This window comes from Chenopodium quinoa, unplaced genomic scaffold (genome assembly GCF_001683475.1).
Source record: "Chenopodium quinoa cultivar QQ74 unplaced genomic scaffold, ASM168347v1, whole genome shotgun sequence".
NCBI lineage: Eukaryota > Viridiplantae > Streptophyta > Magnoliopsida > Caryophyllales > Amaranthaceae > Chenopodium > Chenopodium quinoa.
In genome coordinates, this window is record NW_018743574.1 from 7,239 (window position 1) to 22,503 (window position 15,265).

Genomic DNA, 15,265 nt, shown 5'->3' on the forward strand with positions numbered 1-15,265 from the left:
GGACGCATATGACAGTGCGAACCTATACAAGTCCCGATCTAAGGAGTTCCATGACCGGAAGATAGAGCGGAAGGTGTTCAATGTTGGTGACAAAGTCCTCTTATATAACTCTAGGATGAAGCTCTTCCCCGGTAAGTTGATGTCAAGATGGAGGGGTCCATTCACTGTCAAAGATGTTTTCCCTTCCGGTGCGGTTGAGCTATATGATTCTAGTGGGTTGCAATCCTTCGTGGTTAATGGGAAAAGGTTGAAGACATACTATGAGGGAGCCCATGTTGGTGTGATAGATGTGTTCGAATGCGGTCACAAGAGTTGAATGTGACCACGTCAAGCTATCGACGTTAAACTTAGCGCTTCCGGGAGGCAACCCGATTTTCTTGCTTTTACTAGAGTAGTTTCTTTTGTTTTGTAGTTGGTTTAGCTCCTAATTTGTGTGAGTTTTGTGTGCTCTTGTGTGTTTTTGTGCAGGTAGAAGATTGGTTAGAAGTCGGAATGAAGAGAGTGATGCGTGCCTTGAAGGAAAAGAAAACCTGCAGACTGCAGCAGACAGCACGGTCGTGCCAGAATCCAGCACGGCCGTGCCACAATCTGCACGGTCGTGCCAAACCTCAAAATCCCACTGACATTCTAGCACGGCCGTGCCATTTTCAGCACGGCCGTGTCAAGTAATAGCACGGCCGTGCCAATTTTAGCACGGTCGTGCCATCTGAAATTCAATTTCGCAAAAAGCCTGCCAAGCCAACACGGCCGTGCCAAATTCGGCACGACCGTGCCAAACCTCAGCACGGCCGTGTCAGTTATAGCACGGCCGTGCAGCGCGGGTTCCGGATAGTTTTTCGTGTTTTTTAAACACGATTTCACTCAAACTCTCTCATTATTCCCCAACTCTCTAACACTCTTTCCTACCCTTTTTCTCTCTAAAATAACCCAAACCCCCAACCTCCTCCCTCAATTCCTCAAATCAAACCCTAATTCCCCATATTCTTCTTTCAAGATCTCGGCACCCTCCTTGCATTGGAGCATTTTTCAAGTGATTGGACGCAAAATTCGGCCCTCTTTGAGCTCGCCACAACTCCACTTCGTGGAGTCCTCGGTGAATTCGTTCTTAAACTCATTGATTTTCGCAATTTTTGTCCAATTTCATTCGTTTTATTGAATATTTGTTGTTGAATTGTGCTTTATTGTTGCAAGTTTGGGTGAACTAGTAGTGTTAGGGTAGTACATTGCATGCTAGGATAGTTTCTTGCTTGTTAATTGGTATATTGTGCTTAATTTCTTGAATCAAACATGCCTAGAACAAAGACATCGACTAGGAGACCGGGTCGGGACGATGCATCCTCATCCATGGTTCCACCCACGGTGGACACCATGGGTATTGTTTTTAATAACCCGTCCTTTTTGGACAAATTTGTAGGATTATCCCACCGACCGATCCGGCCTACCAAGTTCTACGACCCTTTAGCCGCTAGGGCTCTAGGGATCGAAAGCGACATGGTTCAACTATTTTCATTTACCAACTTTGATTCTTTCCTTACCATGCATGCTCTCACTTACAAGAGGCTTACCCTCGAATTTTTGTCTTCTTTGTACGTGCATCGGGATGAGAATAACTCACCCCGGTACTTGTCCTTTCAACTAATGAACTCAGGCACCATTCAAATGTCGGTGGCCCAAGTTAATGCCGCCTTTGGGTGGACATCCGACCTGAAATATGGTCCTAAGGATGGCCACTCAAAACAATACAACTCCGGGTTGTTTTGGCGGCAAATCACGGGGAAAATGGATAGAGATCCCCGTCGGGATAAGGCGACTTCCATCGTCAATCCCGCCTTTCGGTTGTCCCACTGGACCTTCTCCTCTACTATCTTTGCTAGAGGAGATAGTTCGGGTGTAGTCTCCATTAGGGAGTTACAGTTTATTTGGCACCTCACCCGTGGGGACGGGCGTCTAGACATGGGAGCGTGGTTACTAGACCACCTCGACGGTGTAGCCCGGGGTAGGGGTGATATTACTATCGGTGGCATGATCACCATTCTTGCGCAATATAATGGGATTGATTTTTCTGAATTGCAGGCTATCCCAAGCACTACGCGGCTTGATATGCGCACCTTGAGAGCCATGCAGTGGCTTGAAGGGACATCCCAGCCGGATTGCTATTTGTGGCTCGTAGCAGGCAAGCCATACGCCTACTTGCCCGATCCGGAGAGGACGGTGGTTTACAACAAAGACAACTGGATCTTCGACCCCGACTTCGCCTGGCACGAGGACGGAGGCACGGAGTATGTAGACCGCAATCCCCAGCCTCACCAGGGGGATGAGCAGGCCCACGGGGGCCAAGGAGGTGACGATGCTGATGATGATGATGATGACGAGGAGGGTGGCCCGGATGCGGCCCAGCAGATCCCGGCGCAAGACTTCGCCTGGCTCCGCCAAGGAATAGAAGATTTGAAGCTCGAGGTAGCGGATTTGCGCCGGTCGAACGAGGATATGACCTCCGCCTTCAGAGACCTGAAGAGGAGTGTTGATGATATGGCCTCCCGTTTCCCTTATGGCCCGGGCGGGCCTAGCTCGTGATCCCTTTCCCTTTCCCTTTAGTTACCTCCCTCTCCTTACTATTGTAAGTCCTTGATGTATAAACATTGAGGACAACGTTTGATTCTAGCTTGGGGGGGGTCTTACTTGTATTCATTCTAAAAAAAAAAAAAAAAAAAAACATTTACTGCTTTCCTAGACTAACCTTAACTTGTTTGCTAGTATGTCTTTCCTTTTTGCAGATTGGGAACATTTGAGACGCGGCATGAGTTTGAAGAACGATGCTATGGCCGTTAATTGGAGCTCCCGGGAAGCAAATTTGGTGAGATCTTTTCTTTTTTTTTGTGTGATTAGGATAGTTTAGTTTAGGAAGAAGTTGAATGGTTCGAGGATGTTTGATCGGTTCTAAGGAACCTGGGATCGTTGATGTTGATATCATTCGATCACTTGTTTGTCGATTGGGATTTTATGTGATTTTTATGCCTCGTTATGTGCCTTTCAACTTATTCAGTTGGCTTAGTTGTACATATGTTTGTGTTAGATAGGAAAAGCTTCTGCTATGAGGATGTGTGGTTTAGCTTATATGATATGCCTCGTAGTCTTTTCCTATGTTTTTGGATCATAATAAACTTGTCTAATTGCAAAATTTTGGAATATTGTTCATGTTGGATTCGAAATGTGAATGAATGTGTATGGAATGTCTATTTCCACTTAAGCCAGTGATAAATACACAGTTCGAGTCTATTGTTGATCAATGTGGACGAGTCTAGGCGAAGGGTAGAAATAGAACACTTTTGTCATGTGAAACTCTATGCCTTTGGGCTGTGGTAAGATGGAGTCGCTTCCCGGTTGTGGATTTGACCCCCTTGATTGGTAGTTGCTTTATTTGTTAGATCCCGTGAGGTTTATTTGTTCTAGCCTTCATCATTCTTGTTGAGTGGCATATTTGGATCCTTGATTACGCATTTTTCGATCTTTGTGTTGACTAGTAGCTCCCGAGACCGACTTGACACTTTTCAGGGAGGAAGAGGGCACCTTTTTCATTTTTCTTATTTTGTTCCTTTTGTTTTGTTACAAATTGATTGTCTTTTTACATCATCTTACTTGCTAACCATGTTGAGCTTTAATTCCATTATTGGTTAACCGTGTTACAAACCCGATGGCCAATGTTTTACCAATCCTTAGTTGTGAAGCGTTTACCTAGATAGGTTTGTTGAGCTTATTGTTTACTAATCAAGAAATAAAGTTTGATAGTTGGTTTGAGCAGGTGTGAAAGTGAGCCTAATTGTAAATATGTAATGTGAAAGTCATTTTTGCCATCAATAAAAAAAAGAAAAAAAAAGAAGAAAAGAAAAGCCGTCCGAATTGTGAAAAAGGCAAGGACACATAAATAAAGTTTTGAAGTTTGAAAGAGGTCATTTGAGTGTGTATTATATGGATAATTTGGGATGTGTAAGAATGTGAATCAATGAGATTGTGGAAAGTGAATTACATCTTTTGAACTATTGTTTTTTAGAATTGTGATTCTTGCGCTTCATTTAGGAATTAACCCCACTTTTTAAAATTGTTTTCACCTACCTTACCCATTGCCAATACATTACAACCCTTTTAAGACCCTTAGACTTTAGAGGTGTTCGGTTCTCAAACGGTGGAGGGAGATACCTTTCAACCCTATGGAAAGATTATGCGTAATCGAGATGTCGGGATACCTTTGTTATTTCCTCAAAACATCACTTCTTCCGGTTCCTTCGAGGAATCACGAGGGGCCAATTAGGGTGGTGATTTGAAGCAAAAGGGGAGGACGTGGCCGGTTTGGTCGGGTTTAGAGGGAAGCATGATTTCTTTGTTCTCTATGCTTGGTTTAGGTCTTGTTCGCATTTGATCAACGATATCTTGGATTGTGTGTCTCGTTGCTTGTTTGAGTGAGTTTTCCTTCCGTGCATGGTTGTTCTAAGTAGGATCCATTGATTTCATTCCGTGCTTAATTTGATTTGTTCGCAATGGCATAGTTTATTTGATCTTGTGTGTGTTTCCCTTGGTTTTTGCTCGAGGACTAGCAAAAGTGTAGCTTGGGGGGTTTTGACAAGCGCACTTTAGGGCGCGCTTTAGAGCATATTTTAGGATGATTTTGGATGTATTTGGGGCCGCTTTGGCCGATTATTACCTTGTTATGCTTACGTTCCCCATATTACGTGCTTCACGGGTTTTCGGTTTGTTTTTGATGTGTTTTCAGGTAATATCAACCGAGTTTAATCGGATCCCGAGCCCTTGATGCGTAACCGAGCTAGCCTTGACCGGAGTCCGAGGAGTTAAGGAAGTTCAAGTGTCGTGCATTGATTACATAGCACAGGCAGCACGACCGTGTTACCATAGGCACACCCGTGCTGGCCTATAAGCAAGCAACCCCAGGCAAGGCAGCACGGCCGTGCAAGCCAATAGCACGGCCGTGTCAGTATCCACGCACCCGCACGGCCGTGCAGGCCATTAGCACGGTCGTGCCAGATGTTGCACGTGCCCGTGTCAGCTTCAGTATGAGCCCCGTGCTAGAGCATATTCAGCACGGCCGTGCCATTTTTAGCACGGCCGTGCCAGGAAGCTGCACGGCCGTGCCATATATAGCACGGCCGTGCCAATTTGAAGAAGAAATCCGGTTTACTTACTGACAAGCTAGCACGGCCGTGTCAAATACAGCACGGCCGTGCTGATCCAGGGTTAACTGCGCGCTTGACTTCTCCGCATTAGAAGACGTATATAAGGCCCAACTTTAAGAGGATTCCTCAGACAGTTTTAGAGATAGTTTTGAGAGCCTTTGTAGAGAGTTATTGGAGAACGTTCTTAGTATTAGAGATTCATTAGTTTTCTTAGAGATATTTCTAGAGATTTTAGTTTTCTTGGATTGATTTGAAGCAAGATTTGTGAAGATTCTTTGTATTATTCATTGACGACGGATATCAAAGTTCTGAACTTTTCCATTGATTCGCATCAATACAATTGGTATTATTCATTCTTGTTTATTAATCAAGCTTTATTATTCCTTAATCTGAATTCATGTTTATATCTATTATGCTTTTGGAATTCATTATTGCTTTGATTATGAATATGTGTGAGTAGTCTCCTAGCTAGGGTTTCGGGATGAAACCCGGCCTAGGTAATCTATGTAATTGAGGATTGATTTTGATAAACGGATTGTGATTAAATTGATTATATGTGATTGCATGTTAATTCATTATAATAGGAGTACCTAACCTAGAATCTTGAATTTGATTGCATGATATCCTTGATTTGAACAAGAGATTGTGAATTGAGTATTTCATTATTGAATGTGGTTTGATTATGTATCGAGTAATGTTAAGTGCATGAGAAATCCAAGCTTAGTATTGCCCGTTGTCTTCCTATCACATGATATTGATCAGACATATAGTCTTTGCATATCCCGTTTGTCTCTGTGATTCCTTGTTGCGTAGTTACCGATGGTTTGGTGAATTCCCGTTCTCCCTAGTGTCTTAGTTTATTGATTTATTCCATCTTATTAGTAGTATTTTAGAACACCATTTTTCCATTGATTTCGAACTAGCTTAGGTTTAAGATTGATTTGCAATTACTCTCGTTCCTCGTGGACCGAACCTTTATTTTCCATTGTAATTGGTTATAGGGTGTTCGTATAAGTATTGTTTGATTGAGAGTTAGATTGTAGCGACCGATTTAACCCTTGTCAGGGAGGCTGCAAGAAGTATTGTTGTTGCGGTACGTATGACATGTTTGGTACCGCCTGTTCTTTAGGAGTTCCAGACCGACGGGAGGTACCGCCTGTCTGACTCTCATAATTTGATTGAGTATACCTCATAGAGGTATTGTGCAGACTATCTTGGAAGTCTGAAGTGGAAGCCGACTCTGACAGTCGGTCATTCCTCTTCTGCTCTAGCAGTAGCCGAGCATCTGAGTATGTTTTCTTTGACCCATCCTCTTGTACATGACGAATGGGCTTCCTCTTCCCTGGTGAGGGAAAACGATACTTTGTCAAGTCAATCATAGGCGGCTCCCACTTCCTAGAGTTAGGGTGGGGGGTCGCCTCTCGACCTTGAACAGGCTTCCTTCTTCCTGAATGAGAAGGTTTTCTGGCCGACTGCTCCTTAGAGAAAGCAGGCGTCTTCTTATTAATCAACTCTTGGATCTCCCCCTTGAACCCCCTCATGAAGGTCATGAGCTCGTTTCTTGTAATGGGAGCAGAACCTTCAGCTGCCTGTTGCTGATCAGGCGGTGTGCCGGCTGGATCACTGGGTCCAGCTTGGTTATCTACCCGTTCTTTCCTTTCGTTGTGACGGGTGCGTCAGGCCCTTAAGGTCCTGTCTGAGGCCGTGTGTGCTTCAACCTCAACCTCATTCTCACTGTCATGGTCTGAGTATACTTGAGGGTCGTCCTCTGGACGCCTCTCTACTGGAACAGACTGTGTTGCCATCTCGAAAGTACTCTCCCCACATACGGCGCCAAAATGTTTCGGGGTTTTCTGATGTCCTGCGGGAGAGTTTCAATTCCGAGACTGGAACCGTGCGCCTGTACTTGCAAAAAAAAACGGAGACTCCGGGTGGTTGGAGCTCCGCCTCCGACGGTCAAGTTAGTACTTGTTTATGGAGTAATTAATGCGAAAAGAAGGTAAAGTGTTTTCTCTAGGTGAGAGTAATTAATGAACGTAATCCCCCCATGATGAGGATTAATGATCATAATTATATGCCTTGGGATGCATGCCAAATCCTAGGTTTATGTTAACCTAAGGCTGACTGGGCTTCTTCTAAGGTTTGGGCCTAGGTGGCCGGTTTTCCCATGTGCCATGGGGAGGACATGTGTCGTGTCGTGACTGGTCTATGGTGGACAAATCAATGCTTGATACGTGGCAGGCTCCTATTGGCCCATGTGACGGACACATGGCATAACCTGATTGGTCCACTTGTCAGATGGTGATTGGTAGGGAAAAATCCCCTAATCAGTAAGTATCTCGAAGGTTGTGATTACGAACTTAAGGTACATATAGGGGTTTTCATTACCACTTCGTTAAAAGGTTACGAATAAGTTATTGAGGTATACTCTAGCACTCCCACATGTAGGTCTTATTAACAAAATATTAGTGAAAACGTGAATCGTCATTAAAAATTGTGCTACGATGTCCAACTATGATCGTGAGTTTCCCAAAGGTTGTGACTACAAATCTCTAAAAGATTATGAATTGGTTACGGCGGTCAACTCTATTACATAGTTATTTGTACCAAAGATACATGTGAAACCCACTACGAAGGATATTAGTGATACCAAAAAATGTGAGTATAAAATGTCCTCCTATGAAGGTTTTGTACCACCCTGCACACGAAACATGCCTTTTTCTTTTCAGTGGTCCTTTTTAGAAGGTCATTTGTACCATCCTGACTACAGTAGTACCCTAATTGTCTTAGATGTATTGCATTCGGAGCTTGAAGCCTACTTCATGTACTACACTGAAGTTTAGTTGTTTGAATTAGCACATTATTCAACTTTTATTATCACATACTTAAAATTGTAATCAGTATAACGTATACTTCACTTACAAGTACAAACATAAAATCACACAAAGTTGGCTTGTAATAAGCCCAAACATATTGCAATGGTACACTTATTGCTTAAGACATGTACCATTAATTATTATATGCATGCGTTGAAATAACATTGAAATGAAGGGTCAGGGAAATGGCAGTTCCCCATATTATGCGTGCCGAATTTATTTATCTCCCCCAGTAAATCATCATTTGCGCTTAACATTAATTAACCATCATCATTAGATCTCCCACCCACTACATCCACTCCCTTGCAGAATGTGAACCGTCATTTTACAGTCTATATATAAGGCATTTCACTGACTAAGTTACTTATCTCAAACATTTTCAAAGATAAACAAAGATTTAAAAATAACTCACTTCCTTCTATTCCAAAAAACAGAGGTCAGATTCCATAAAAACGCAAAAAAAAAAAAAAAAAAAAAAAAAAAAAAAAAAAAAAAAAACATGGATGTAGTAGCGAAAAGGCGAAAAATTTCAACTTCCATGGTTGACATCCTTCCGTCGGAAGTGTTAGCGATCATTCTGTGTTGCGTTGCTAAGTCATCTCATGTAGATTTATTTCGGTGCAAATTAAAGTAGGATTTCATTTTACTTATAATTTGTACTTTGTTTCTCATCCCCCTATACACAAATATTTTAATAATGTAATTTCTGGCGTTTGACATGATAAAAGTTGCAAGACCCTGCGAAGGATAGCCAAAGAAAAAAGGGTCCTTCAACAAATTCACCTCCCTTGGATTGAAACACGAAGGTGGTTACATCGAGAAGAGGCAAACACATTCTTCATGAAATGCATGGAGAATGAACATCCTGAAGCTCTGCTTGAGTTTCGATTTGTAAGGCTTCTTTCTTATTACTTGAGAATTTTATTCATTATAATATTAAAAAAAACCTGTTGATAATTGTTAAATTTTTTCTATTTTACGTTACTGTAGCGACAATACTTCAACACTATAGTGGTAGACGAAGGGTTGAAGAGGTTGGAAAGAGCAACTGCATTGCAAAATACAGAGGCAGCATATATAGTAAGCCTCGTATATATATACATCGGAGAAGAAGAAAAAGGTGTTAAGCTTTTGGAGAACACTATCAACAGCATCGGATCTGCAGGAATTGTCCAGTGCAGAAGGAAGTTACATGACATGACGATGTCAAATTAGATGAGATATTAGTTGGTTGTAGATTATATGCCACAACCACAAATATTTTGCAAACAAAAACTACAACACGAGAAGAACTTATCTGCATGGGCTGGTCTTTATCACGAGGATGCTGAAAATACAATATCTTGTTTAACTTGTAAATGCGTTAGGGAATATTTTATACAATAGTACATGGTCTACTCATCCATCATGTATGATAAATACGATCTGTATAATGACATTTCTTTTTTTAACTTGAAGATTATGATTTGTTAAATTTGTGTTTCTGTTGTATATAATAATATGTTTTACAGTTCAGAACAACACACACAAACACAGTAGTTTACAATATTAGCTGTATTGTTCTCAGCTACTTCATAATCAAACAAACCTATATTAGTTTACGTTGTATCAAAAGCAAATATTCAGGACATATAAACAGAACAACAAGAATAAAAGTTTACAACAACAACAATAAAAGAATAAATCAATATGGATTTGAACTCTGACAACTTCTACTCTGACCTTCAAACCCTACATATGCTGAAAATGTACCACCCTGATTACAGTGGCAATCTGCGAATCATAAGGTACACTTTCACAGGAAACTATTCATCCCTCATTTGAATCCCTCCAACCGATCGTACATAGTCATTTGTTGACAATAACATACTGTTATGTGCCGCCGCAGCTTGCTTCTTTGCTGCATTTTTCACCCTAGAAGCCTTTTCTTTTCCCTTTTTCTCTGTGCAAGATGGATACCTCACGTTGGTTGTACAATGGGCCTTCTTCTTGGGCAGCGGTGGATCCTTAATCACTGCCGAGACGGATCCATCACAACTCCCCATAAACCCACTAACTGGTGTATGGATTGTATTCCACAACCCAAATGCATGTGTGGCTGGTGTATTTGCACAACCAGGCCCCTTGTTCAAAGCCACAGAAGAAGGCGTCCGAACAACACCTTGTACGCCATCATCCTCACCTTCGTTTTCATTATTCCTTAGCTGCCTGTTACTGTCTTTTGGCAACCATTGCCAACACTTCATCGACTCTGAGGTCCATCAATTGTAACAACTCTGCCACAGCCTCAACACCCTCCTTACAAGCTGAAGCCTTTAAGCAAATAAGTTCATACATCCCCATCAATTTGTGATATTGCCTGGCTTCATCGGTTTTAAGTGGATCATGGTAAGCTACTTTCACTCGTGTGTGTTTCCTTTGAATATCCTTCCTCCAACGACGTAGAATATACTTCTCAGGAACAATGGAAACACCACAATGGTCATACACAAAGATCATATGTCGACAAATGATTCCATGGCACTCAAAGTGTTTACAATCACAACTTGCTTCATATGTATTACTATCGTAGCACACCCTATAGCATCTCCGAATCTTAGTCACAAATTCTTTCTTTGCATATTTTGGCTTGATCCACACTCCGTCCTCAATAACAAACTCAACTTGATTCTCACCAACTTTATAGTCATCTAGGCGACGTATGTACAACATTCTCTAACGCTCCTGCTGAACTTCTTTGAATTTGGCGTCTGTGTAACACTTCCGGAACACTTCCTCCGCTGGGAAATCGGTAGCTAAATTCCTGACGTACGATATTGTGTTGGAGTCCGCAATTCTTTCTGACTCGGCCCTTATCTGCATTGCACCGCAGTATCGAAGCACAAATTCAGACAACGTTGTATGCTTGTTAACATAACCTTTGAAAAAGTGATTGAAACTTTCCGATCGTTGGGCCGTTTTCATCCCGGCCCAGAATAAATGCTTCAGATACGCTGGGATCCACATGTGCCTTTCCTCATACAACCCTACATTTCAAAAAATTGCAATTACTGGCTTATCTAAAACCAAACAAACCTCATACACCTGGACTCCTGTGAATGCTACATTCATTGTCTCTGAAATGTGCCACAAATATGAAAATTGGAAAAAAATAACATTAAGTGCTACAAAAGTCTACCACTAAACCTGCTCCTACTCTAAGTCAAAACTGAAATAGCTTCCAGTCCCCTGCACACAGCTAGCTACACCACCTCTGCATACTCTAACAGAAAAAAAAAACAAACAAAACATATGGAAGTGTAGTACTTTCAAGCCAACTATTATCTCCTAGTTTGTAATAATCAATTGCGTCCGCCTAACGATCTACAAATTCATCAGCATCTAAACTACCATAAATGATATTTTCAAACTCATCCTTTACAGCTTCATAGTCCTCATGCTTACCAACATACCTCCCAAACTTCTGAAGTATGTGCCATATGCACTACCTATGGTAACTCTCAGGCATAGTCAAGTTTACAACTTTCCTAATCGCCGGATCTTGATCCGTTAGGATTGAGATAGGAGCTTTACCCCCCATGCAATGTAGCCAAGTCCTCAACACCCACTCATATGTCTCCACCGTCTCCCGAGAGATCAATGCACACCCAAACAAAATACTCTGCCCATGATGGTTCACACCGATAAACACAGCAAAGGGAAGGTGAAATTTGTTTGTCAAATACGTACTGTCAAAACACACAACATCTCCAAACTCCTCATACGCAGCTCTACTCCTTGCGTCTACCCACACAACATCTTGTAATGCGTCGTCCTTCCCAACCCGACATAGATGGAAAAAATTCTGATTGTTGGCACTCATTTTTGTTGAAGTATTCTATCATGCCATTTGCATCACCCTCAGTAAGCTCAAGTCTGGTTTTCTGAGCCACTGCATTCTCTAAGTCTCTTTGTGTAAATGTCATCTCCTCCACTCCATTACGCTCCCGAGCATAACAACTGTACATTTGGGATACCTTCACCTTAGACTTCTTCGCCATATGCACCTGCTTGACTAAGTGATTGTTTTTCACCATTAACTCGTGGTTCCGGTACATTGCTACATCCTTTGATTTTCCCAAAGTAACAATGTGACCTTTGTGCTCCAAATTCAGCCTTCGAACAACCCAGTTCCCTTCCTCATTAACACTGGCATACAACTCCACAGGACAACTGCACTCTTTAGTCTTTCGTTTCTGAAGTGTCTCCTCATCTTGCATCAACCCTTCCTTCAGTGCATCCTGTTTACGCTTCCTTGAAGCATAACCATAACAGTCACAAATCCACTTAGCATTCCTTCTCTCCTGACAACACTTTCCCTTTTCCAATTCTTTCTTCACATCCACCCACCCAAAAGCAGCCCTCACTATACTAAAACCCTTTTGTCTAGCATAACTCCAGAAATAGGTATCCAACTCATCCCAACCCCCAAATACCATGCCCAAAGTTGGGGGTGGTACTTCCTCTTCCACACAAAACACAGTGTTCACCATTACCGTGTTCTTCTTTGGGGTTATGAATGTAATACCCATAATTTTTCTATTTTAAGTTTCGGGGACAAAACTTGTTTTAAGGAGGGTAGATTGTAATACTCGAATATTTTAAAATTTTATCAAATATATTTTATGGCTAAATAAGATATTTTAAATTATTTTATAAATTCGATCTTATACTCTGTTTATGTTATCCTATAAAATTATCTTAAACCCTATTTTAATCTAAATATGACTATATTTGTAAGCATATATGAACTATTTAAACCCTAAAGATTTTACACATCATATATAAATTACTGATCAAGGCAGCCGTACGTGATTTATTTTATAACTTTAACCTTTGCAATTTGCGTGCTTCCATGAACATAATTGTTTCACGCACAATACCTTCAATTTGTGGGCTTATGATAAATTAAGTTCATTTGATGACATTATCACTTTGCCGAGATCGTTTTACATGAATTATCATTAGCGAAAAGAAGCACATGTTTGTAGAATTCTTTTATGTATGACCTTAGTTTTTACGAAAGATCTTGGAGTTTTATTTCCGGAAAGGTAATCACTCTATACCATATCAATTTGGAGACGTTTGTATTATTTTTATTATTATATGAAATCACACTAATCTTAATTCTTGGAATTGTATGATGATATATTGTTTGTATTGATTATACTTTGTATTGTTGTGTGCAAAATTTATACTTTGTATGATCAAGATTTATATATGTGTGATTATTGTGTTGTATTATATGATTTAAATTTTCTTGTTGTATATGATTGATTGCATAAATATATATATATATATATATATATATATATATATATATATATATATATATATATTAGGGTTTCTAATGTTGTTGCTATAGGGAGTATTGTTTTATTGAGGTTTAGGGTTATTAATGCAGAGTATTATTTTTGGGTTGTGAGTTAATTATATTTAGGAACTAGTATGTTTGCCCTGTAAGTGTTGAGATATTATATGAATCGAGTACGTCACGTTATATAATTTGGGAACCTGTGCCATTGTTGAGATATTGTTTATTAACCTGTGAATGGTTATTTGATCAAGTATGAGATCAAAAGGGTTGAGAATTATTATTTTGTTCTTGGTTTGAGGCTCGATGTTAATTACCTTAGTCCTTGGCATGTTGGTAAGGAGATAATGATCATGAGTTAAGAATGAGGTACAATCTTTATTTATATTTTTTTGTGGTCCCCTACAGTGGGATTTGACCCATATTGGTCATGTTTAGAGGTGTTTTCTGGTTATTGAGAGTATTCAAGTTTTTATACTTGTTGGTTTATTTATTCGAATTACTCATGTCCAAGGCTAGGTATAAGACAAAGAGTGTGGCACACTTATGGGATAAATGAGTTAATTGAGTAAAGGATTGTATTATTATTTGAGGTTGAGTTTGACAAAGGTTATTTTCAGAGTACGGAGTTATTTTACCCTTGAGGTGTATATGTGTAATGTAGTTTCGAACTACATTGTTTTAAGTGAGTTAATAATATTAATTATTCTATTGTTCTTTGTATTTTGATCGGTGGTGATTACTCAGCTTTTTTGCTGACGTGTGTGTTGTTTTGTTGTGCTACTTGTGTTTGCGGCCATGTCTTTTTCTTATGGTGGCCCTGCGACGATCTATTTTGGAATTTGTCCTTAATGGTGAGCAGTCAAGTTTGTCTAAACAGGTTGATCAAGTGATCATAGCTAAAGGAGCTCAAGTGTTTCGATTAGTATTTTATAACAAGTCTGTAAAGTTGTATAAATAGCTCACCTAGTTTATTGGGTTGTAATTATTGGGATTTTGTAAGCCTTAACACTTGACAAGTTGTTGAGTGTGGCGGTAATACCTCCGATTTAGGTGTATACTTCCGCATTTTTTATTCAAAGGTTGTTTATTTTTCCTTTATTTATTATTTATTAATAGCTAGTAAATTGGGGGTGTTACAATGAATGAGGAACCTTCTACACCAGCCCCATCAAACTCCCCTTCAACACCAGGCTCAACTTCATCTTCTTCATAATCTGCCCCCTTATCCTCAACCTCTAGACCTCCCCCCTCTTCAACCTCCTGCTCATCTCCTTCTCTAAATCCATCATCACTCTCTAATCTCTCCTCATAAACAGATACATCATCTTCGCCACCATCTCTATAGCCATCACCAACATCCACCTAATTCACATATACAAGTATGACTCATTCTAGATAAAGCATTACAACAAACAACCAATAACCAAATCATACACAAAAACACCAAACCCAACATACTATATCATCACATAATTCATAACAAATCAATCCAACCACAACAACTTCCCATGCAAACCCACAATCCCATCACTGTCAAGGAAAAACCACAAGCTCAATACTTTTTTTCCCTTCTTTGACAACAACTGGTTCGAAAAAAGACAAGCTTTTTTTTTTTGCCTTTTCTTTCTTTTTTTTTTTTTCCAATTTTTCACACCAACAGGTTCTAAAATAAATTAATTACACTAAAAGAATTAGGAGATACTCATCCTTTACTCCATTCCCATTCTAAAACAACACATTCCCAAAAATTATAATACAAACAACAAATTTCATCAACTCAAGTACAATACCCATTTTACCAAATAACAATGAACAATCAACATTCATATCAAAGATTTCCTCAATTAAAC